Genomic DNA, 25,040 nt, shown 5'->3' with positions numbered 1-25,040 from the left:
TGGTCACTGGACGGAGTCCAGTGAAGGCACTAGAACCTTCACCCAATCTGCCCCACGGGCTCCCTCTCCATCACCTCCCACCCTCTCTCCGAGAAGGCTGCTCCATTAGGAAGAGCTGGGCTGTTTTCACTTAAGCCCACTTTCCCTCCCAAATAGGTCTCAGGACTCTGGGAACTTTGCTGCGTCTCTGAAAGCCACTGAGGGACTGGTTGGTTCCGCAGGCAGACAGGGGAGCGGCTGTGTCCTGCAGGAGGCGTGTTCTGGGACGGCTGGGGCACCGACACGTAAGGGCGGGGCGGGGACGGGGGTAGCCGGCGGGAAGCCCGGGCAGGAGGGCACGTCCGGGCCCGTGTGCGCCCAAGTCCAAGGGCACCAGTCCTCCGCGGGCCCGGGCCCGGGGTGGAGAGTGTGGGCCGAGCCCAAGACGCGCGAGGGGCAGCGAGTCTGATTCAGGAAGTCGAGCCTCTGACATCAGGGACAGGACGACGGAGTGGAGTGAAACCTCAAAAATGCGAAGCGTCCGCCCGCGGGAGGGCAGGGGACATAGAGGGCGCCTTTCTCGCCACCGGCGGCAGGTACGCGCGGAGCAGGGCAGCCGCCGCTGATCCGCCCCTCCGGGCCAGGACCGCGCGGGACCCGCAGGGGCTTCCGAGGAGACACCCGGGACCTCGGCCGCCTTCGCTGGGGCAGCACCCGGCGGATCCCCAGGCGACCGCGCCTGCAGGAAGCCCTCCAGTGGGACTCAAAGGTGAGTCTCAAGAGTTTGGTTGTTGTCTGTGTGTGTGTTTAAATACTTTTTAAGGTGCCTTCCGTTGGCAAGGGGACTTCCTACTCCTTGCCTCTATAAGGATGAGTCCAACCCAGAGATCAGTGAAATTTGAAGATCATTTCCAAACAGCTTCTTGCCCCTCACTTCCAGGGTTCCCCCCCACCCCTCGCTTTGCAAGGATTCTCAGCAGCCTTACATCTGCTTCTGGGCTGAGTCCACATGGGTTCCTAGCCGCGTCTGGGGTGGAGTTCTCAGACTCTGACAACAGCTGCCGGCAGGAGCGGCTTGAAAGGGACAGAGGGACATTCAGTTTGGCACGGAAGAAGTCAAGACCTGAGACCCTCCAAAAAGCATGCCAGGCTCACAGTTTTCTAAATTGTTCTAGGCGAAGCCCAATTTTCAAGGGGTCTAAGAAACTGGCCACAAGAAAAATACGGCCTGGAGCCAGGGCTGGAATGGGAGCCTTTCTGCTATTTCCTGAGCCTCAGGGGATTTGCTGTGACCCAGACTGCTACCTAACTTCTCTGCCTCTCTCAAGGGTCCCACTCCTACTCCCCTCCCCACCCTTGAAGGAGGACACAATGAGACCTGGTTCCCTAGTGTTTTGAAGAGCTTCACAGGAATACATTTTGTAATAGAGCTAAATAAACTATAGACATTAGCTTGTGGGAACACCAGTCTTGCCCAACCGAAAGGGAAACTGAAGCAGACAAACACGGCTTTAGTTTCTCAGAGAACACTGGCAGTCCACTTGCTGCAAGAATTCTGTTGAATGAGGAAGGGTGGTACCCTTGAGCATCTGAGAAGCACTTTTCTCCCAAAGCTGTTGCATTTAATTCACTCAGCTCAAGAGCATAAGAACCTGAAGGTAATCTGAAGGGACCCTCATTCTGAAGTCCTGCTGGGTAAGGAAAAGCCTTGATTTATATGGAGCACGACTTGAAGACAGCACTGATGCTAGGCTGTTCCTAACCTCGGTACAAATGGTTTCCATGTTCCACCTAGAGAATTCAGCAAAGATGTCACCATCAAACTCCTGGCCTGATGTGTCTACCTGTTGCCCAGTGCTGGGCTGGGGAGGCGGATGTATTGAGAAATCTGATCAAGTCTTTCATTTTATCTGAGATTCTGTCTCCCCATCCCCAGTCTGGATATAACTTTAGGAAAGAAATGCGTTGAAAACCAAATGTTTCTCTAGCCTTCAAACTTTGTTAATATTTAACCCGTGGAATAGGCTTCCCTGGTGGCTCATGCGTGTGTGTGTGTGCGCTAAGTTGCTTCAGTAGTATTTGACTCTTTGCAACCCCGTGGACTGTAGCCCGCCAGGCTCCTGGAGTGGGTTGTCATTTCCTACTGCAGGGGATCTTCCTGACCCAGGAATTGAACCTGCATCTCTCATGCCTCCTGCATTAGCAGGTGGGTTCTTTACCACTAGCATCACCTGGGAAGCCCCTCCCTGGTGGCTCAGTGGTAAAGAATGTGCTTGCTAATGCAGGAAACATGGGTTCAATACCTGGGTCAGGAAGATCCCCTGGAGAAGGAAATGGCAACCCACCCCAGTATTCTCACCTGGGAAATCCCATGGACAGAGGAGCCTGGCAGGCTATAGTCCTTGGGGTCGAAAAAGAGTTGAACATGACTTAGAGACTAAACAACAGCAAACCTGTGGAATAGAGAAAGGATGCTTTCCACCCTCTCCCCTGAATACTAACCCCAAGAGAATAATGAACACTCAACAAGCTGAGTTACTGATTTCATCAAAGAGAGATGTACATCCATCCCATCCATTCTTTCAAAGTTACTATGCTCACTGTGTGTCAGGCCATATGCCAGGGCCTGGGAGTCCAAAGATAATGGTACAGTTTTTGCATCTGAGGACATGCTGCTGCTGCCGCTACGTTGCTTCAATCATGTCTGACTCTGTGAGACCCCATAGACAGCAGCCCACGAGGCTCCCCCGTCCCTGGGATTCTCCAGGCAAGAACACTGGAGTGGGTTGCCATGTCCTTCTCCAATGCATGGAAGTGAAAAGGGAAAGTGAAGACGCTCAGTCGTATCCAACTCTTGGCGACCTCATGGACTGCAGCCCACCAGGCTCCTCCATCCATGGGATTTTCCAGGCAAGAGTACTGGAGTGGGTTGCCATTGCCTTCTCCGTCTGAGGACATGAAATTTGGTAAATGAGACAGAGAAACAAAATATAGTTACCCCAAGTGGTACAGTGGATAAGAATCTGCCTGACAATGCAGGGAACATAGGTTTGATCTCTGGTCTGGGAAGATTCCATATGCCATGGGGCAGCTAAGCCCATGTGCCACAACCTCTGAGCCTGTGCTCTAGGGAGCAAGAGTCCCAACAAGAGAAACTACCACAGCAAGAAGCTGGCATACTGCAACTAGACAGTACCCCCCACTTGCTGTAACTAGGAAAGCCCTTACACAGCAACAAAGAGCCAAGGCAGCCAAAAATAATAAACAATATAGTTTAAAAAAAAAAAGTATCCATCATCATAGCCATAGCTATGGGATACTGAAACAGCGCAAAGGGGGAGTGAATAACTCCCCCAGGGGTTACCTGCAGAAGTGATGGATGAGCAGGTGTTGAAAATGATTAGGCATTCCCAGGAAAAGGGTATTCCAGAAAGGGGAAAGAGTATCTGCAAACTCAGTGGGAGGGTCGGGGAGCTACAGGTAATGCAGATTACACTTCTATGCACGGAATGGTGAGCTCTTTCCTGTGGCAGTGGGAATTCGTTTTTTAAACAAGGAAAGAGTATGGTCAGATCTGTGTTTGGAGAGAGAACTAATGGCCAGATGGAAGCCGGGTTGGAGAGATAAGGAGGACCTCCGCTAAAAGAACGGCAGAGGGAACTGAGAAAAGGGGCATGGACTTTTGGTGGTTTAGGAAGTAGAGTCAGAGGTACCTGGAGACCAAGTGAATGTGGCTAAGGAGGAATGAATGGAACGGAGGATTATAAGGTGTTGAGCTGGGGATGGGAAGGTGCATTGTGATGCTTGTAATGGAAACCACGTGAACTAGAGGAGGCGTGGACTTGGGAAGCAGAATTTGGGAGAAAACAACGAACACTTCAGACACATTTAAGTTGGATGTACTCAGGAGATGCCCGGGTGGAGATATATGGGAGGCAGTGGGTACACAGGTCTGGAACCCAAGGAGATGTGGAGGTTGCTCTGATGTGACTATCTCAGATGCTGTGCAGAAAAGCAGTGTTGAAGGAAAATAAACAGGACTGTATTACACTGTCAGTGAGATCGCTTGACCCTGAAGGGTCTTGGATTGGTCAGTAATGGCCTACAGATCTTATTTTCATATCACACACTGACTTCTATATGACTCCCACGAGATGACCATGGTTTCCCCCAGCTGTCTTGCAGGATGATACCTAAAATGCTGGTGAGAACCCTGGGTTAACGACACACAGGTGGTGAGGATGCATTTAACCAACAAGCAAATCCCCAGGAGTCACTCCCCGACATGAGAAATGAATACTTTAGTTGAATTGTAAGATCTGCAGGAGATCTCCCCAGAACTTATACCGCAAGTTAAGGCATGGCCCTTTTGTGGGAGAGTCCTACCTTCATTAAAACAAGAAGGACAACTTTCTCAGATGAATTCTAAACCTCTGTAGAGTGGTCCTTTAGGTCTGGCTGCCAATGCCCAGATCAGGAGTTTATGTGACCTGGTTCGGAAGAAAAAAACACCTTGAACTTGAAACTAGACAGACATGGGTTCAATTCTTGCCTTGACCACTTATTAGCTGCCCTTGCACAAGTCTTTGAATCTCTCAGCTTCATTTCCTTTACATTTAAAATGGGGATAATTATGTCTCACCAGGGCAACGGTTAGGATCAGAATCAAATTGAAAAAGAAAGTACATTTAATGTGCTATATAAATTGTACGGTTCTATAAAAATGTAAGGGGGTTTGATTATTATTACTAATCTTTCCCCTTGAAGTCACCAAATCAGATGTGCTGTGTAGGTATAGGATTTGGGCAGTATCGTAGGCCCAGACGTGCAGCTTTTTAGCTGCATATAATATTTGAAGGCCATAATTATAGAAGTCTCCTTCCATCAGAGCAGTGATGGGTATCTGCTTCTCTTTTTACTGCTTACCTAACGTGATCAAAGAAGTGAATGGTCTCCTAAAGCAAATGCAGGTTGTACACTGACCAAGAGCTCCTGGAGGCTCATAGGGCTAAAGCAGCCAGGATTCCACTTACTAAGGCACAGACCAACCCTGTTTACAGCTGAGGCCACCCAAAGGGGACACTTTTTTTTTCTGTAATCCTCATCAGTGTGCTAGTTGAACCAGCAGTAGCCCTGAATCTGAGCATCTTTCAATGGCTTAGATGTCTCTGTGGTTTTCCTGTCTCCCAGCCAGAGAAGCCTGACATATTCCAACCTAGTGAAGCTCAAGTTTTATGCCATTAGAACTTTCAAATAAACAGACTTCTGATAGGGGCTGGTTGTTGAATGAAGAAAAGGAAGTAACCACAGACTCAGAGACTTCAAATGGAAAAACACTTTAGAGATGAGCCAGCCCCTCCCCCTCACTTCACAGATGAGCAAACTAAGGTTCAGGGAGGGAAGTGTGTGCTGGGATCAACAGCTGGTTAATGGGGAAACCAGCATCCAAGTCCTCGAACCGTGAACGCTCTCTGGGGTTTCTATCGCCTGGACCTTCTGTAGCTCACACACAGGGGCATAGGCAGGCGCTCAGAGGCTGGCAGAGGGCAGAAGTGGAAAGATTGTACTTAAAGGCTGCATTCTCCCTCCAGTGGCCCCTGGGGGTAACCAGGAGTAGCCCCTTCTTTAAGGAGCTTCTCAGGTGGTGCTAGTGGTAAAGAAGCCACTTCCCAATGCAGGTTAGACGTAAGAGATGCAGGTTCAATTCCTGGGCCAGGAAGATCCCCTGGAGGAGAACATGGCACCCCACTCCAGTATTCTTGCCTGGGTCTCACAGAGTTGGACATGACTGAAGCGACCTAGCACGCACATGCACACACGCTCCTCCTTTACGGCAGTCTCTCTAACACACCCAAGCCTTCTGTTTCATCAGTGTCAAGCCTCAAACTGTTGTTAAGAATTCCCAGAGATTCCCTCGAGAAGGGATACAATACTGGGTGCCTTGCTGCTGCTAAGTCGCTTCAGTCGTGTCCGACTCTGTGCGACCCCATAGACGGCAGCCCACCAGGCTCCTCTATCCCTGGGATTTTCTAGGCAAGAACACTGGAGTGGGTTGCCATTTCCTTCTCCAGTGCGTGAAAGTGAAAAGTCAAAGTGAAGTCGCTCAGTCATGTCTGACTCTTAGCGACCCCATGGACTGCAGCCTACCAGGCTCCTCTGTCCATAGGATTTTCCAGGCAAGAGTACTGGAGTGGGGTGCCATTGCCTTAATGAACTAAAATCTGGTTTGTTTGCTTTTGGGGGGGGGGTTTTCTTAATCTTTTTTTTTAAATTAGAGGATAACTGCTTTGCAATGTTGTGTTGGTTTCTGCCATACAACAATGCGAATCAGCCAAAAGTATCTATCCCCTCCTTCTTGAGCCTCTATCCCACCCACCCCCATCCCATCCCTCTAGGTCCCAGGTTGAGCTCCCTGTGTTACATAGCAGTTCCCTGTATCTGTTTTACACATGGGAGTGTATATATGTCAGTGTTACTCTCAGTGCATCCCACCCTCTCCTCCCTCACTGTGTCCACAAGTCTGTAGTTTATGTCTGTATCTCTATTCTTGCCCTGCAAATAGGCTCATCAGTACCATTTTTCTAGATTCCATATATATGCCTTAATAGACGATATTTGTTTTTCTCTTTCTGACTTACTTCACTCTGTATAACAGACTCTAAGTTCATCCACCTCAATTCAACTGACTCACATTCACTCCTTTTTATGGCTGAGTAATATTCCATTGTATATATGTACCACAACTTCATTATCCCTTCCTCTGTTGATGAACATCTAGGTCGCTTCCATGTCCTGGATATTGTATATAGTGCTACAATAATCATTGGGGTGCATATGTCTTTTTGAATTATTAAAACCTATTTATTAGTGTTTCATGAAACTTGTCATGAAGACTATTTCCAGACCAGTGGGTCTGGAAATACACATGGATATTTCATTTTGGGGTCGTCATTACACATCAAAATGACAGTCAACTCACTGTTCAATGGAAAGGCTATAAGTAAATTACAGGAGCTCATGAGACTCATCACAGGCACAGCAGAGACAAAACAGGGGAAGGAAAATCTGCAGCACAGTTTTGGATAGACAGTCCCCAGGGCTGCCGAGCAGCTCAGGTTTCCGACGTGTCCCCCGCATCAGCCCGAGCCATCTGAGCAGAGCACCACCTGGGGACGTGAGTGGGAGACCAGGCTCGGGCAGCTGAGCTCCCAAACAAACTCCACCCAAACACAGGATTCCTTTCTGAGGGTAACTCCCAAGGGACTGTGGCAGCGTTCGACCCGAATCCCGGCCCTGGGAAGAGGCTTCCTCCCACGCTTATAAGCAAACTGCTCCATGGAATTTGTTGCTAAGAAATGAAAGGAAACCTAATCACAGCCATGTTTCTTGATCAGAACTGAAGATTTGTAAGTCATTGCAGACTCTCAGCTGTCTTTCTTTTTTTAACAAAGAGCAAGCCTTGCTCTCAACTGTCTATAACTCGTTCCTCTTGGGATGTTTCTCAGTAGACTTTTATTCTTCTTAAATACGACCCTGATTTTAAGCTGGATAAGCTTAAGGGAAGCCCATCCACAACTTTGTTTAGTTTTCCAGGCAAGTTAGAAAAGACAATTGGCAGGAGAGGGGAAAAATGTAATAGCAATAAGGATGTAAAATTGCTCAGTCGCATCCAATTCTTTGTGACCCCATGGACTATACAGTTCATGGAATTCTCCAGGCCAGAATACTGGAGTGAGGAGCCTTTCCCTTCTCCAGGGGATCTTCCCAATCCAGGGATTGAACTCAGGTCTCCTGTACTGCAGGCAGATTTTTTACCAGCTGAGCCACCAGGGAAGCCCTCAGCAATAAGGATAGTTGTACATAATAATATTAATACTTTTAGTCTTCTATTGTCCTTTTCAGGACAAAAGTTGGGGGTACATAGGCTTAGAGATGGGTGTGGAGGCAAGGGCTTGGGGGCGGAGAATTAGGCAGGGGAAACTGGGACGTTCAATTAGCTTCGGTATCATGGGAGCAGAGAGGCATGCAGTGCACATGCTGGGTCTTAACCTAAATGAGATGTGGCTGTGGCCACCTTATAAGAAAAGAGGAAAGCTGCACACGAGCCCGGAGCCTCTGAGATCCTGGGGCTGTGTCTTTTCAAAACTTCTGATCCTAGGTCTCTCTGCAGCTCCACCAAAGGGACAAAGCACCAGCTTTCAAAAGTCCCTCTGCTGTAAAGACTCCGCAGCGGCCCAGGGCTCCAGGGAGCCTCTCAGGCACACTGGCCCAAAATCTGCCAGGAACTAATGCTGGGGTCACAGTGACTTTCCCAGCGATCAGGGACAGGGAGTAAACACATGTCCACCCAACTTTTCTTGCTCACACAGATCTGCAGTGTGCACACTAGGCTCTCCATAGCTATTGGTTGAATCGTGATGCATACAAAAGTGACAGCCGCTGCTCCCTCCCACCACCCCCGCCAGGCTGCTCTACCAGCACGTCAAGCATATCATGGTTGTTTATGTTCTGCTGGGGAGAAGCAGTGGGGCTGGAAGAGAAGGCACCACTGTCAGGGCCAGCCCTGCAGACACACCCCATCGGTCGGGCTCCTTTCTGATTCTTGACTGATGGCTCCCACCTTCGCCTCCCTCACTCTACCTTCCAGTCCTGACCTGAAACATCCCCTCCTGCCCAAGGCACACAGTCTTCCAAGCGGCAGTTGCCAGAGCAGCGACAGCCACGGCCTAGATGAAAACCTCCAGACTCATTGCGTGGGTGACCCACCCTATCCCATAATGAGACCGCCCAGGGAGAGGAGAGCACACGGGCACAGCTTACCACCCAGACATGACCTGATTGCTCAGAGTGCTCCTGGTTTCCGGAAGAGAAACTCAGACCCTTCCCTGCAGGATGTTTGGCCCAACGCCTTCTCTGGCTGAAGAAAAAAGCAATGATGTGCCGAGTGCCTTAGGACACTCGCTGCGTTCCAACTACTGGGTTCGTGCAGTTTTGCAGGGAGATATTATTGACCCCTCTGAGGAAAGAGCTGATTTTTACTGTGTTTACAGTGGATAGATGGCACATCCACAGCAGGGTGTGGAAAGAATATCTCATGTTCAGGTAGAAATACTGCATTTCCCCCACCCTGTCTGGGACAAGAGGAAGGGACATGGTCACAGGGCATGTGACACACAGGGAAGAAGGTCTGATGCTCCTGACTGACATTTTCCAGGAATAAGTCCTCAGATGTTTTAAAAAAATAAATTTTTCTTTCAAGAAGGAATACTTCAACCACTGAGGTATGCGGTCATTCAGTGTTTGGTACTGGAGGAAATGAATAAATACACACCAAAAAGATAATCAAATCAACAATGTTATACTTCTTAAACCTTAGTAATGGAAACTATACCATTGTTTTCCATTTATCATCTATCAGCTTTCAATAAATTTTATATTTTCTCCTCCCATTTTTTTTTATGGAAGTGAAATTCACATTACACAAAATTAATCATTTTAACGTGAACAATTCATGCCATAAAAAAAGTTAGGGTTAGGGTTAGAGCATTTAGTACATTCACAAAAGGGACTGATTAAACGTTTTAGTTGCTCAGTCGTGTCTGACTCTTGTGATTCCATGGACTGTAGCCCGACAGCCTCCTCTGTCCATGGAATTTTCCTGGCAAGAATACTGGAGTGGGTAGCCATTTCCTTCTCCAGGGGATCTTCCTGACCCAGGGATTGAACCTGGGTCTCCTGCATTGCTGGAGGATTCTTTACCCTCTGAGCCACAAGGGAAGCCCATAGTACATTCACAATGTTGTATTAATAGCATCACCACCTCTAGTTCCAAAATATTTTCGTCATTGCAAAATAAACCCCCAGACCCATTAAGCAGTTACCCCTTGTTGCTCCCTCTTCCCAGCTCCTGGCAATCTGTGTATATGGATTTATCTATTCTGATATTTCCTATAAATGTATGCCCTTTTGTGTCTGGCTTCTTTCATTTAGCTTAATGTTTTCAAGGTTCATTCACGTTTTAGCCTTTACTGGTGCTTCGTGCTCTTTGTGGCTGAATAATTATTCATTCTGTGTATTTACTATAATTTGTTTAACTGTTCATCTGTTGATAGACGCTTGGGTTGTTTCTACCTTTTGGCTATTGTGAATAGTGCTGTTATGAACATGTTAGTACAAGGATTTGTTTGAGTACCTATTTTCAATTGTTCTGGGTAGATACCTAGGAGTAGAATTTTTAGATCTTTGGGTAACTGTATGTGTAACTTTTTGAGGAACCATTAAACTGTTTTCTCTAACATTTTAATCAGCAGATGTAAATTCACTTCCTTTCTTGAGGATAAGAGGCATATGAAGTGGCATGCTTTCCCACACCTGGCCCCTTATTTGTTGCCTTTGATCTTATGCTTTAAGGAAAGATATTAAACTCTGTTTCTTGTTGTCCTAGAGATGCAGAGTTATTTGGATGCTTGAGATAGAAAATATCTGGGGGACTTCCCTGGTGGTGCAGAGATTAAGAATCCACCTGCCAATGCAGGAGACATAGGTTCAATTCCGAGTCCAGGAAGATAGCACATGCCACAGAGCAGCTAAGCCTGTGCACCACGACTGCTGAGCCCGTGCTCTAGAGCCCATGAGCTGCAACTACTGAGCCCACACGCCACAGCTATAGAAGTCTGTACACTCTAGGGCCCACGAGCCACAACTAATGAGCCGCTGTGCCACAACTACTGAAGCCCGTGGGCCTAAAGCTGGCGCTCTGCAACAAGAGAAACCGCTGCAATGAGATGCCTGTGCACCACAGCTATAGGGTAGCCCCCACTCTCTGCAACTAGAGAAAGCCCATGTGCAGCAATGAAAGCCCAGCACAGTCAAAAAATAAATAAATTATAAAAAAAGAAAATATTTGGGTAAACTACAAATCCTTCTGGGTGTGGTTAAGTAGTAAGCAATAGGTAACACCAGCAGCATTTCTGGAGGACTGTTTATGTGCCAGGCATTGCATTAAGAAAGTCATATCCTTGCTCTCACTTAATCCTCATAGTCCAACTATAATACCTATTTGACATAGGAGGAAAACTGAGGCCTCTACCAAGAGTTAAGTTCTCTCCCTCTGGCTCCAGAGTGTTATTTATAAGCCTCTCCTACAAAGAAACTGCACCTGCCACCAATGATTAATCAGAAGCTGTTCTGTTACGGTCCACTTTGGCAGATGGATAAAGAGGCAGTTATAATACAGTGTGACCAGTGCAATGACAGGTGTGACAATAGGGAGGAAATACACTTAGCCCAGCTCTTAGGTGATAGACTTACCAGAGGAGACAAAATCTAAGTTCCTGTTATTATTTCATTTATAAGTAAATGAGCTTTTGTGCCACTTGGTGAGGCTGGACCCCCCCATCCTCCTTTGTTTGGCACCACCACTTCATCATTCCTTGTGCCCAGTGTCTGGCACACAGCAGCTGCTCATTAAACACAGGTTAGTAAACACATGTGCTTCTGCAGATGGAACTTCCAGGCCCTGTCACGCTGCTACAGGACTGCAATGCCTGAGACTCAACTCATTTGCTTTCTTGAAACAGCTGTGGGGGCTTCCCTGGTGGCTCGGTGGTAAAGAATCCACCTGCCCATGCAGAAGACATGGGTTCCACCCCCAGTATGGAAAGATTCCACATTCTGCAGAGCAACTAAGCCTGTGCACCACGACTACTGAGGCTGTGCTCTAGAGGCTGTGCTCCACGACGCGGGAAGCTGCCACAAGTCCGCACACCACAACCAGAAAGTAGACCCCACTTGCCACAACTAGAGAACAGGCTGAGCAGCAGCAAAGACCCAGACAAAAATAAATAAATAAATAAATAAGCAGCTGTGGCCCAGGTATGAGGGAAAGGAGATGAGGAAAGGCCTAGAACAGCTTTCTTTGTTCCCTTAGTCTGAAAACATGAGGAGACAAGAGAAGGCGGGGACCAGGGTGGGGAGAGGGGCAAGGCTGTGAAGACATCTCCCCTTGCCCAGGTGAGGAGTCTGTAGAGGTGTCTGGGATCCTGGAGCAGACAGAATGAACTGCTAAACCACTTTCTCTAAAACTCTAAGTTCTCCGCTTCATCTCAGGGTTGAGTTGTTGCATCAAGACTTCCAAACTCATGGCTATCGCATATCTGAGGCGGTTCACCTTGGCCTGCAGGGACAAGCAGCAGCAGCCTGGTGGAAAGATCTCAACTCTCCCCGGTGGATAATTCCCGCTCCTCTTTCCCAGGGGTTTTCGCTGAGATTCGGCCCTCACTTACCTTCCCTGGTTCACATTCAGCCCCTCTCTTACAAAAGGAGAGTTGTAAAAACTCTTGGGAGCCCTGCTGGCCTTGCTTTAGAAGGCAGAAGCTGTCCCAGCCTGGCTCTGGTTGCATTTTATTTATTTATTTACGTTGGGCCGCACTGGGTCCTCACTGGTGTATGGGCTTTCTCTTGTTGTGGTGAGAAGAGGCAGTTCATTGCAGTGCGCAGACCTCTCATTGCTGTGGCTTCTTGTGTTGTGGAGCCTGGGCTCCCGGTGCACAGGCTTTAGTAGTTGCAGCTCATAGGCTCTAGAGCATGGGCTCAGCAGTTGTGACGCATGGGCTTAGTTGTCCCAGACCAGATCTTCCCAGACCAGGGATCGATCCTGTGTCCCTGCACTGGCAGGCAGATTTCTTAACAACTGGACCACCAGGAAGTCCTTCTGGCTTCATTTTTTTCTCATACACATTTCTTTAAAGTCTTTATGTGTGTCAAACACTATCCTGGAGGCTGTGGGGGAATGTAAAAACCAAAACCAGGCACAGGTCCCACCTGCAGGGGCCTTCTGCCTGTCCCTAGGAAGCTGCCCAGCCCAGCCTAGCCCAGCCGCAGTCATGCCCCCTCATCTAGAGGTGGGAGAAACAGCCTCCCCCCACCCCGGGAATTAGAGCCTGTTCTGGGATCTCTGCTTGCAGGTGCCACCGTTTCTTTGACCACCACCCCGGCTCTGGACTGTGCCACTTGCGGCATCCCCAACATCTGCTTCACCCCTGCTTGGCTGGCTCTTCAGGCTTATCTTAGCTAAGGCCTTCTTGTTCTTCACAGGCTCAACTTACCTAAGTCATGAGCTGCTACTCTGGGCTCCTACCCCAACTGTGAAAGCAAGGTCTTCTTGTTCTGCACAGGCCCCAGTCCTGGTCCCCTCCACTGCTATAGCCCTACCCTGTTATAGCACCTTGACTTGGCCCTGCAGAGGCCATTGCAAAGCTCATGGAGATATGAGGGTTTAGGTTCCCAGGGATGACTGTGGGCACCCTGACCTGGAGGAGGTAACATACAGCCTCACACAGACACTCTCAGTTCTCCGATCCCATAACCGTTCAGTTGGTTCACTAACCAATTGACGAGCATTTACTGAGCATCTACTATGTACCAACGCTGAACTAGGCATGGGGAATTCCTAGAGGAAAAAGCTCTCAAATAGTCTACATCAAGTGGAAAGAGGGACAGAAATGTTCAATTGTGATGATCTCTACGTAACTGTGATTCCAGAAGAAGTCCCCAGGTCACTAAATTCTCCTTTCTCTTGCCCTGTCTACTGAGGGCTGTTCAGTACACATAGGTCAGAATTTGCTCTAGTTTTATAGGCCAGAGCATTCCTCATGGGCTCTGACCAGGACACCCAAAGGCATCTTGCCACACTACACGTGGGAGTCATCAATCACTGTGGTCCCTTCTGCATCCTTGAACTCCCCACTGCTGGATTACAGCAGGGGTCACAAGCTCAACACCCATGGGCCCTGACAGATAAAACTAACATTTATGGAATGTGGGCCAGGCGCTGCTTTAACCACGTGACAAAGATGATTCAGCTCATCTGATTTCCATAACAATTCAGTGGTAGAGGGTCTATTCTGATTATTCTTTTATAGCTGAGGAACAGAGGGGTAGAGGGACTTTCCTAAGTCAGACAGCTAGTGAATGGAGGAGGGCGAGCAGCCTTTGACCCAAGCTGGTCCACCTGAGAGAGAGACACAGCTAGTGTGGGCATCCCTACAGGACTCGCTGGAAGCTGTGTCTCAGCCAGCCTCTCTTCACTGATCACATCCACCTCACAGGCTTCCAGCTTGCGATCTCAGGTTGCCCTTCTTACACAAAAAACTCATTTGGTTTCCATCAACCTTGGGCTAAATGTTAATAGTACTGTTACATGGGTAGGCTAAGTGTGTGTGTGTGTGTGTGTGTGTGAAAGAGTTGTTGTTGTTTAAGTGCTCAGTTGTGTCCGACTCTTCGACCCCATCAACCTTGGGCTAAATGTTAATAGTACTGTTACATGGGTAGGCTGTGTGTGTGTGTGTGTGTGTGTGTGTGCGCGTGAAAGAGTTGTTGTTGTTTAAGTGCTCAGTTGTGTCCGACTCTTCGACCCCATCAACCTTGGGCTAAATGTTAATAGTACTGTTACATGGGTAGGCTGTGTGTGTGTGTGTGTGTGTGTGTGTGAAAGAGTTGTTGTTGTTTAACTGCTCAGTTGTGTCCGACTCTTCGACCCCATGGGCTGTAGCCTGCCAAGTTCCTCTGTCCATGGGATTTCCCAGCAAGAATACTGGAATGGGTCACCATTTGGAGCAATCTCTTTGATCTTAGGCCAGCTGGAACTGACTTTGGTTACCCTCATGGCCCCAGATTGGAATTTGGGTTTATCTACACATTTAAGAATATACAAAGAAATAAAGCATGTTTGGAGTTGAGAGGGAAGGAGGCAGAAAACTGACTAGCCACTCAGATTTTCTCATGCAACAATCTGCTTTCATGGTTAAGCATGAAGAACAACCCCTGGGCAGGTCCTTGGCCCAGTGCATCATCTTGTTACCCCTGCTCTGTCCTTGGACATTCAGATCAGAATAAGGAAGGAGGTGAGGAGGGAGAGCAAGTCTCCCAGTAGCATCTCTTCTCCTCAGGCCACAGCTTTAGGAAATCTCACCTTGGGCCAAGCTGTTGCCTGGAATCCCATGGATTAGAGCAGCTGGCTGGGAGAGTGAGCTGTTTGTTGCCATGGTAACAATGGCAGATTCAAACTCTCCAGATCTGGGCCCGGTGCCTGGGCCACCTTGATTGGCTTCTTTCTCTGAGCCAGCTGTGCTTTCTTGAACAGCCTGGAATCCCTTCATTCTCATCCTCACTGCATTTAATCATCCCATTCTCACGGCAGGTGCCATTTCAAATCCTACCCTCCTCGAAGCCTTGCCCAGATTCCCTCATTGGGATGAACAGCTTCCTTCGTGCTGCTCCCATAACCATTTGCTTGTGTTTCCCTTGGGACATTTAGCTAGTCATGCTTCACGGTTCCCCTGTGCTCATCCATTTCCCAAGCAAAAATAAATTCCTTGTTTCACAGTCTGTGTCTTTAGTTTGGAATCCCTTACCCAGGTGGTTGGCAGCAAGTTTCACATCTTGTTAGGCAGCATTAGCTGGGAGAGCCTTAGAAAAAAGATGCTCCTTGTGCGCACAGTAGGTTCTCAACGGATGTGCATTGTGTCGAACTGTGCGCCGTAGAGAGGGGAAAGGGCAGTTCCTTGGCCTCCTTGGACTCAGTTGTGTCAACTACCCAGGCTCAGGGAAGGAAGAAAAAAGCCAGCCAAAGGAGTTCCTCTTTCTGAGGAAAAAAAACAAGGAGAACTTTTTGCAGTATTACCAGTGAGGCACTGAGACATTGAATGCAGCACACACTTTCACTACTCAGTTGACTTGGCGTCTGAGAATTAGCAAATGGAATGTTAGCAATTCCTGACAGCAAAATGTGTCAGGAACACAGCCAACCGGGGCTTTCCAAAAGCATGGCAATAGCCTCACTCTCGTGTGATTTATAATATTCAATATGGCACCCCGTGAGGCAAAGGCCCATATCCATTTGAGGCCTGCGATCTTTGGAAGTCAGGTCTCACTGCTGTCATTTCTGCTTCTTGGCACTGACAGCCTCACTGGAAATCCAAAAGTAGCCAGTCACCAAAAGAGGCCTGCAGAGTGTGCCTGCAGTCTGGAATGCCCCCGGCTATCTGGCATCTGAGCACATTCTGAGTCCAGGCTGAATGAATTCTCCAAATCCAGAATACTGAAATTCCAATTGGTCGATTTTTTATTTTCTTTTCCTGAGTATCTTCCGTGTGGCCACAGTGCTGGGTGCGAACCCAGAAACCAGCATGGCAGAGTGGAATGAGCCCTGGATATTTAGGGGCAGAAGAACTGCCACGTCTGCCGTGATTGGCTGTGAGACCTTGGGCAACTCATTGAATTTCAGTGAACCTCAGTTTCCTCATCTATAAATATGGTCATTCACTAATTCAACAAATATTTTCCAAGAACAAAACAGGTGCAAATATTTTCCAAGAACATGTCCCATCAAATATTTTTCCAAGAACAGAACAGGGGGAGTACATTATGTCTAGAAAGGAAACAAGATGATTAAATAAACAGTGACTCTAAAGTGGGTTGTGGGCTGTGGTGATGGCATAGAGACAGTGACAGGGTACAGGACAGGGGCTCTCATGAGGTCGTTGAGTTTTCCCAAGGGGGGTGCTATTTCAGCTGAGACTAAATGCATAGAGACCCAGAGACTGGGGAGTACCAGTTGTGGTGGGATTGGGGGAGAGTTGGGGGGATTTGAGATAAGCTTTCGTGAGGCCCCAAAGCAGGAAGGCCCACATATCTCAGGGAGTCTGAGAAATGGAAGGTTTTATAAACTGGTTGCCATTGTTGGTTCCTCTCTGTTGCTTTTTGGGAGTTAATACAGTAAGGAGAGTATCACGCTGGGAAATGGAAAAACTAGAACCTGGTCTGCCCTTGGCCACTGACCAGCTTTGCAATTTTAAACAAATTTTGAACATCCATTTCTGTTCTTTAGTTTATTCATCTGTGAAATAGGGCAAGAAATCCCTTCCCTTCTCACATTACAGTGGATTTAATGAAGAAATGTTTGCAGAAGAGAAGCTGTTAAAAAATTAAAATGAGTTATAAGTACAGGGTCTATGCTAGGACTTTGCCCAGTCATAAATAAACTCAAACCCATTCAGGCATCAGTTTTAAGACTGGAGAAGTGATTGCACCACGGATTTTTCCCCCTCCCCTCTGCCTCCCTTCCCAAGGGATCAGGAAATAAATCACAGTTTCTTTCTGATTGGTTTGGCGATATTTCATTTCAGTTCATAATCGCATTTTGTCTAAGGGAGAAAGTACTATTAATAAAGGTTTTTTTTTTTTTAATTGTAACATTTGTGATTACCAAGCCTGGCTGGTTAGGGCAGACTGCCCATGAGCCCAGGGTGGCCCTTAATCCTGCTCTGGCCAAGGCATACTTTGAATTACCAGAGGGATCAGGTAAGAGAATGAAACATTGACATTGCTATGTCTCTCCTGCTCACCAACATTCAGGACTTTCCTGTTACACCAAACCTATGCTGAGCCTTCCAAGCCCCCTGAAATCTCACCCACTTTCCTCAGGAGGTTTCTTCACTGCCTTCCCAGTCCCAAACTCTGTACGTGCTGGCCTCTGTACCCCAGCTCTTGCTTTCCCATCCTATCCAGCTCAGCCTAGCTTCCCTTCTCCCACTAGAATGTCCAACCCTCGATGTGATTACACCCAGTACCGGGGCCCTTCACAACCTCCATCTCCTCCAGGTTGCCTCTTCCTTAAAACCTAAGCCAACAACCATCACTCCTTTCTAACTGTGCATTCATTTTGGCACTTTCTGGTATTTATCTTAGACTTTAATTGCTTATTTTTGAAAATTAAACTGTGAAACGCATTATCAGTTTATAAAGACTCTCATGTATATATAACTTAACTATTAGCCTCCTCATGGATAAAGAACAGGATGTTTGCAGAATTATTTTTATTTTAGTGACCCAGTAAACAACTTCAGGGAGGCTCTCGAATGTTCTATACAAACCTCCCCACCCCTACCCCGGCCCCCGGCAGTCAGTCAGAGGGCAGCCACCCCTGCAGTTTCTGCTCCTTCTGCTTATACCAAGCGGCCTGGCCCCACCAACTCTTGCCTCCTGTGAAGGATGGAATGTGCTTATCAGAACCTGCCCAGCAGGGTGGACATGCTTGACCAGCCCTTGGAAATCTGGGGTCATTTGGGCACACGGAGGATCCAGGCTACCTAGCACCACGGCACCGCAAGGGGAAAGAGGGACTTCGCTGGTTGGGGTGGGGTCGGGGTGAGGTCCACCTATCCATCCATTTGGGGTTGGAGGCAGGAAGACCTCCCAGCATGGCAGCCAGTTTCCCCAGAACTTCAGGCCACTGTGACTACCTGGCAGAATTGAGGGGTGATGGCTGCTGCCCTGTCCCTACGTTGGCCTGGAGTAACACCAGTTGTGACTCTTAAGAACTTGTGCAGTTCCTGACAGCCTAGGTGCACAGTCACACGCCCTGCTGCTCTGACACAAGGACCCAGGCAGGTGCCCACTTCCAGTCGCTGGTTGACTTTGGAAAGCGCCTGCGTACAGTCAGGCCTTTAGAACTGTACCAGCAGCCTGCCTCCCTCCCAACCCTTCTGCAGAGGTGGACCGTGCTATCACTTTCTTGTGTCTCTTCCCAGATTTCCCCCATTTGGGAGATAAATCGAGGCCCCAAGCAACTGAATGAGCTTCCTGAGGACACACGTTAAGTCACAGGTAAGAGTTTGAACTGGCTTCTCATAGCACCATAAACTTCCCCTATGTTCCCAAGCTATCTTTTAGCCAAGAATTCAGCTTGTATGAAAATCTACTAGAGTATAAACAAATAAAACCATATATTATTCAAAGCCAAGCCTAGGAGTCTAGAGCCTCATAGACTGGCCACTGAGAAGCAGAGCAGTGTACTCACTTCAAGGGTACTCCCAGGCCCTTCTCTGGCTGCTCCAAGCCAAATCCCATCTCTGGGACCCTCTCCTGCCTTCTGACTAGCAGAAGAAGGACTATACATCCTGACCGTTTTGCCCTATCAAAATGTTCCCGCCCAATGTCTTATTTCTTCAAGATACTGATACTTTGAGGGTTGGTCTGATAAAATATATATACATACATACACTGGGCTGATAAAATACACATACACACATAGGACTGCTAAGGAAAGATAAAGCTTAAGGCTGGTGTAGAGCCTGCTGGGAGAGAAGGTCAGAGTTCCCTGGCCCCTCCCCCCATCTCCCCCACCTCCCATTGGCCTCATATGCTTTCCAGAGTGTCTTCCATAATACTTTGAGGTCTTCAGGTAAGGATGGAGCAGAAGTGGTGGATAGGGAGGACGGGGTAGGGCTGAGGGAAGAAAGTGTGTGTGTGTGTGTGTGTGTGTACACACGCTCTTTAGGAAAGTGTGTGTGTGTGCACGCGCGCGCGTGTGCACGCACTCTTTAGGAACTCGCCTACCCCCACAATCCCCAGCTTAAGCAGTTTCTTCCATCCATACTCCCAAATCACTCATGGGCAATGCCTGCAGCCTCCTTTGGGAAGGTCATTTCAAAGGTGGAGAAGAAAAGACATTGATATGGGGGTGGGGGGTGCAAAGGCAGGCGAACTGAAGGTATCAGGGATAAAGCAAAGCCAGTGGCAGTTCCAGAATTCCTCTAGAACAGGACTTAGGTTTAGCAATCTATTTGCACAGAAGCACCTAAAACTGCATTTGATAAGACTGAGCAGATGTCACCTGTATCAAAGAAAGAGGGTACTGAGGCAAAAAAGGGGGTGTTACTTGCCTGGGTGGGTGCTCCATCAATGTTTTAGCACATTCATATATATCTTCTACATTCACCAACAGTTATTTATCAAAACGGTTAAAATACATCTATATCCACACTTGATGTTGGGGATACAGATATAAATGCATACAGACAGGAAGTGAAGATTCATCCCCCAGTAACATCAACTCCTCCGCACTACCCGCCCTCTGTGGCCCAAAGTCTGACGAACCTGAACTGTTTCCACACTGTGCATTCCACAGGAGTGAGTTATGACTGGAATGAGAATATTTCTGCTCACTCCCTCTATGACTTGGCCTTTACATTTTAAGCCTTAATATTACAGCAAGGTAGCTTTCAGCTTTTAATTGCCCTGAACTTTTGTTAACATTAAATGAAGGGAAGAAATGGAAAGGAAAATAAAATTGTATCTGTATTGCTTCTGAGTTGCATAATTGTATATTTTTGCCACCCCATTAGTTTTCAACTATTCCAGCCTATAAACCTCTCCCCCACCACCACTGAGGAAAATAAATAAGTCAGTCATTCAGCAATTGCTGCAAAGTTTGCCAAACTCTGAGTTCTCTAATATTAAAGAGAGTGATGCAACTTTAAATCCAGAGTCTATTTTTTAATTACCACCTGTGGGAGACCCTGAATCACACAAGTGCTTGGCTGTCTTCTTGCTTTTTCTAAAAACATACCTTCCCTCTAAGCAGATATGACGTTAAACCTCAGTTATAGCAGTCAGCCACAGACTGTGTCCCCTTTATTTGGGGACCAGAGAAAGCACTGCCCCTCCCCAACCGCTTCTAACTCCAAGATGACCTCAGAGCCTCAACTCACACTTTCCAAAAATAAAACTGTACTTCGGCACTTTACCACACCCACCAAAATTGGCTCCAAAATTTTTTACCAAATAGTTTGGAAGAGTGAAAATAAGAACAGTATAACCCAGGTATGTCACTGTAACCATGACTACAGGTTTTATTAGCGCTAATATCAGGATGTGGTCAGATTGGATATATACAGACGGCAAACACAAGCCTGCGTGGTGTCAGAGTGTGTGCCCATAAATTCTCCAAATTGGAAACGTGGCCCTTAATGACTATGATTCATGAAGGACCTGGGGCAGGCGGGGGTGAGGATGGAGGCAGGGTGAGAGGGTTGAGGGAGGAGACTTAGGGTGGAGGGCTGCATCAAGAAGGGAAGTCAGGGTTCTAATTTTAGCTGTAATTCAGCTTTTGAATACAATCCTCTAACATGCCCCTACCTTGCATTTAGACTGCGGTTTTCGCAGTGTTCTTTGACGTACCTTGTCTGTTGTTCACAAGTCTTGACAGATGTCTGAGATGGCTAATAGCTGCAGTTCTCCGATGAAAAAGGGGCTCAGAAAGCTTAACTGATTTGCCCAAGGTCAGAAGCTTGGAGGACAAGTGAACCCAGAACTAGAACTGGTTCCTCTTAATATTCTTTCCACCGCACCCCTCTGCCAGCCTTTTATATTCTGCTTGGGACATTTGGATCTGTATGAACATTCCTCTTGCAAACATCCCTCATCCTTATCATTTGTTTAATTAGCCAGAAACCAAGATCAATCCATCAAACTGGAGGTTGACAGCTGGAAAGTAAGGCTTGCCTTTCGTCCTCATCTCTTTTTCAAGCCCCCTGCCTGGCTTCTGGCTACACAGATGACAGCACAAAGAATAGGCAGTGCAGTCCCTATCCTGGCGGGAGTGTGTGGTCTTGGGGTTACAAAGTTTAATATGCCTCCAGGGACCAGGTAGGTGTCAGGACTGGGTGAAGCCGGCAGGGTGGGGACTGGGGTACAGGTAGGGGAACATCGGTCCTTCTAATGCTCCAGCAGATATGGGTGGTTAGTGTACCCCGATTTTAGGACTCACTAAAGAATGAGAATTGTATATGAAATCAGAGGAGGAAAAATTAAATAAAATAGAAGTGCCTAAGGGTTGGATATAGCTCCTGGGCTGTCAGTGAGCACTCTAAGGAGTTTTATGCCTTTAGGCCCCCAGCATCCACTGTCATGTGTGACATACTGCACTTCTCTTCTATTTCCGGTCCTATTAAAATGTGAGCCCCTTAGGGTCACAGAAGGTATCTTAGTTCATCAAGGGTGTGTCCATAGAGTGTGGCACACATGCCAGGCTTTCAAATGCTTGACAGGTGAATGATTGGTGAATGCCCCTTCATCCTAGAACAGAGCGTCCAGAGACAGAAGTCCTCTGGAGAATGGCAGTTCTAGAGCATAACATTTACAGCAGGGTCTTCTGCATTTTAGTAGCTCCATTGTTGTTGTTCAGTGGCTCGGTCATGTCCAGCTCTTTGTGACCCCATGAACTACAAGTTTTGTCCATTCACATGAAAAGTGATCAAACTGCACACGAGACTTCCCTGTCTTTCACCATCTCCCAGAGCTTGCTCAAACTCATGTCCTTTGAGTCTGTGATGCTATCCAACCATCTCATCCTCTGTTGCTCCCGTCCGTCTCACCCTCAGTTTTTCCCAGCATCGGGGTCTTTTCCAGCGAGCTCTTCCCATCAGGTGGCCAAAGTACTGGAACTCCAGCTTCAGCATCAGTCCTCCCAGTGAATATTCAGGGTTGATTATCTTTAGAGTTGACTGGTTTGATCTCTTTGAAGTCCAAGGGACTCTCAGGAGTCTATTGCAGCACCACAGTTCAAAAGCATCAATTCTTTGGCTATCAGCCTTCTTTATGGTCCAGCTCTCACATCCATACATGACTGCATGTCATCTGGCTAACATGGAGCAGTTGGAGGGCATGTGCCTGCTAGTTAGGGCCTGACAAAACGTGCTCCACTGGAGAAGGGTATTGCCAACCACTTCAGTATTATTGCCTCAAGAACCCTATGAACACAGTGAAAAGTAGCTCCATGGCCTTGGGCAAATTACTCAGTCTCTGATAGCCTTGGTTTCCTTATCTGTATAATGGGGATTTAAAAGACCCACCTCCTGCATTCTTGAATGAGGTCCTGTCTGTTGAGCCTTGATTACACACACAGAGTTGGGCACTTAGTAAGAACACAACCAATGGTGGCTTTTGGATTCAACAGATCATTCCCTGTTCCTGTGAAAGGTGATAAGACATTATGCCAACCCTCTGTTTTTGAGGCTTTGGCCTCTGAGGTCTCTGTGTTAAAAGAGGTTAGTCAAAGGAAAACAAGTGAGCATTCTAGCTTAAATGAAGAGGAGAAAGTTGATAGTGATGGACAAGACAAGGTAGCCCTAAGAAACTAGATCCTGGATGTCAGGGCTGAAAGAGGGGTGGCAGCTGAGAATGAACGGGAATAAAATTAATGAGAGAGCAGGGGAAAGGCAGATGAGTCTGCCTTGACTCCTAGGATTGGCTGATTCACTTCTTAAACCAGTTCACAGTGAAAGTGATCAAACTCTGCAAAAGCTCTATGAATTCTGAAATGAATGGCTGTTTTTACCTTTCACACAATGAGTAGTATAATCAATAGAGTGCTCTATGGTTTTCAAGGCAATTCTAAGGCTCCCACTGTGTGAAGTGTACTTAGGCAATATGCTTTACACACATTATCTTTATACATATCTTTCATTTACTCACTCATTCATTCATTCATCCATTCAGCAAATACTGCCAGCCCACTTTCTGCCAGGCACTCTGTGGGGTATAAGGAATAAAACAATGTAGTACAGTGGAAAAAACACCTCGCCTTCTGAGAAATGTGCTAAGAGCTAACATTTGTGTTTACAGAAGAGAAAACTATAAACTCAAAGTGCTTAAGTGGATGTTGCCTAGACTCCAAGCCGGTATTAGTGAAGGAGGCAAAAGTCCTGAATTTGTTGTTTTTTGGTTGAGGAGAAGAAAACTCAAGTTTCCTTGATGACCTAGGGACATAAATATGAGGACGTTTATAACTTGCTAACAGGCTGGGGATATTATATTCAATCACATTTGGCACTGTTGGAATTTTCAGAGTATCAGAGAGACACGATTTTTAGTGTTTACTCCTAAGAGTGACTGAAAACGACTAATTATTGTCAGAGTCTATGACATGTATCCTTGGGAGACAATGTAATTAGGGAAGGGAAGAGAGAAATGAAAGGAAGAGAGAGAGAGAAAGAGTAAAGAAGAATAAAGTGGCTAGAGACTTAACGGGAAGTCAAAGAAAGCCCAGATGAAAACCCTTTTTAAACTCTTTCCATTGTCCTTAAATTATTCTCTAATTATTTTCTATGCATCATCTTTGAGTAGAGAGAAGGTCTTTTTCCTCCACTGTATTTCCTAGCATAGCTTAATTAATACTTGATTGATTGAAAGATCGACTCATTTGAACCTGGAGTGAAATGGAGCTTTTTAATTTTCTTTTCTGCTGAACCTGAAATAGAACATATAGTAATTAGGGAAGGATCCCTTGTTATCAGAAAGTCACAGCCACGATGAGCAATTTGTAACAGAGCAAAAGGAAGGTAGATGATTATTTGGGACCTGATAAAGCATACTCCCCACTCCCTACTGCTTTCAGTGATATGCGAGTTTCTTGATCATTATTTCCTCCTTGAGAGAGTTTCTTGGCTAGGGATCTCTCTGGACAGTGGGCTAAATGGTGGGTAAATGTCATCAAAGTCTGACCACAGAGGTGACTGATGGCCTCTTCTCTATGCCTTTCATTACCCTGGCTCTCTCCTCCAAAACCTGGATTGACTAATTTACATTTTTTTCAAGATCTCTTGAGTTAATCAGCATTTCATTCATTCATTCATTCATTCAGGGACATGTTCAACTCTGGGCATCTAAACAGAACAGGCAAGGACCCAGTTCTCACTGAACTCATTTAGCAGAGCAGGCAGACAGTCCCTAAATGCATACGCCACAGTGACAAGATCGCTGCATGTGAATGAGAAACTTCAGAGTAGGAAGAACTACCAGGGCTGTAAGACAGGATGGCGTGGTAGAGATTCACTGGGGGCTTGGCTTCTCGGATGACTTGGTTAAGCAAGGCTTCCTATTGAGCTAACATCTGAGGTTACAGTAGGTAGAAATGCCTTTGTGCGGAGCTCTGCATGTTATGAAGCTGTTGATCACGCCAAGATCTCAGAGAAAATGGACTGATGGGACCAACAAGTTCCTGCAGGGTGGACAGCTCTGAAGTAGGTGTGTCCAGGGCATGGTGATGAGGAGGGGAGTACAAGACAAGATTAGAGATGGAGGCAGGGCCAGTGATGGAGGCACGTCTGGGGTACGGCAAGGAGTCAGTTTGACTCCACAGGCATTGGGAAGCCGTGGTGGGTGGGGGCAACGTGATCTGGCTCACATGGGGAGAAGAGGCCATAAACAAGGAACAGCAG

General features: G+C 47.2%; 1 protein-coding gene across 2 annotated transcripts in view; it reads left to right on the top strand.

Annotated features, from left to right (window-relative positions):
• The window catches only part of KIAA0040 (KIAA0040 ortholog), a 40,728-nt gene continuing 15,976 nt past the window's right edge, over positions 289–25,040 (top strand). The window contains exons 1-2 of one of the 2 annotated variants that reach the window (XM_013970409.2): positions 289–748; positions 18,570–18,645. The gene's annotated coding sequence lies outside the window, so the exon portion shown is untranslated. The remainder of the gene's footprint in view (positions 749–18,569; positions 18,646–25,040) is intronic. The other variant, XM_018060626.1, reaches the window with a different exon arrangement.

Source organism: Capra hircus, chromosome 16 (genome assembly GCF_001704415.2).
Source record: "Capra hircus breed San Clemente chromosome 16, ASM170441v1, whole genome shotgun sequence".
NCBI lineage: Eukaryota > Metazoa > Chordata > Mammalia > Artiodactyla > Bovidae > Capra > Capra hircus.
This window is presented reverse-complemented; position numbering and strand designations above follow the sequence as displayed.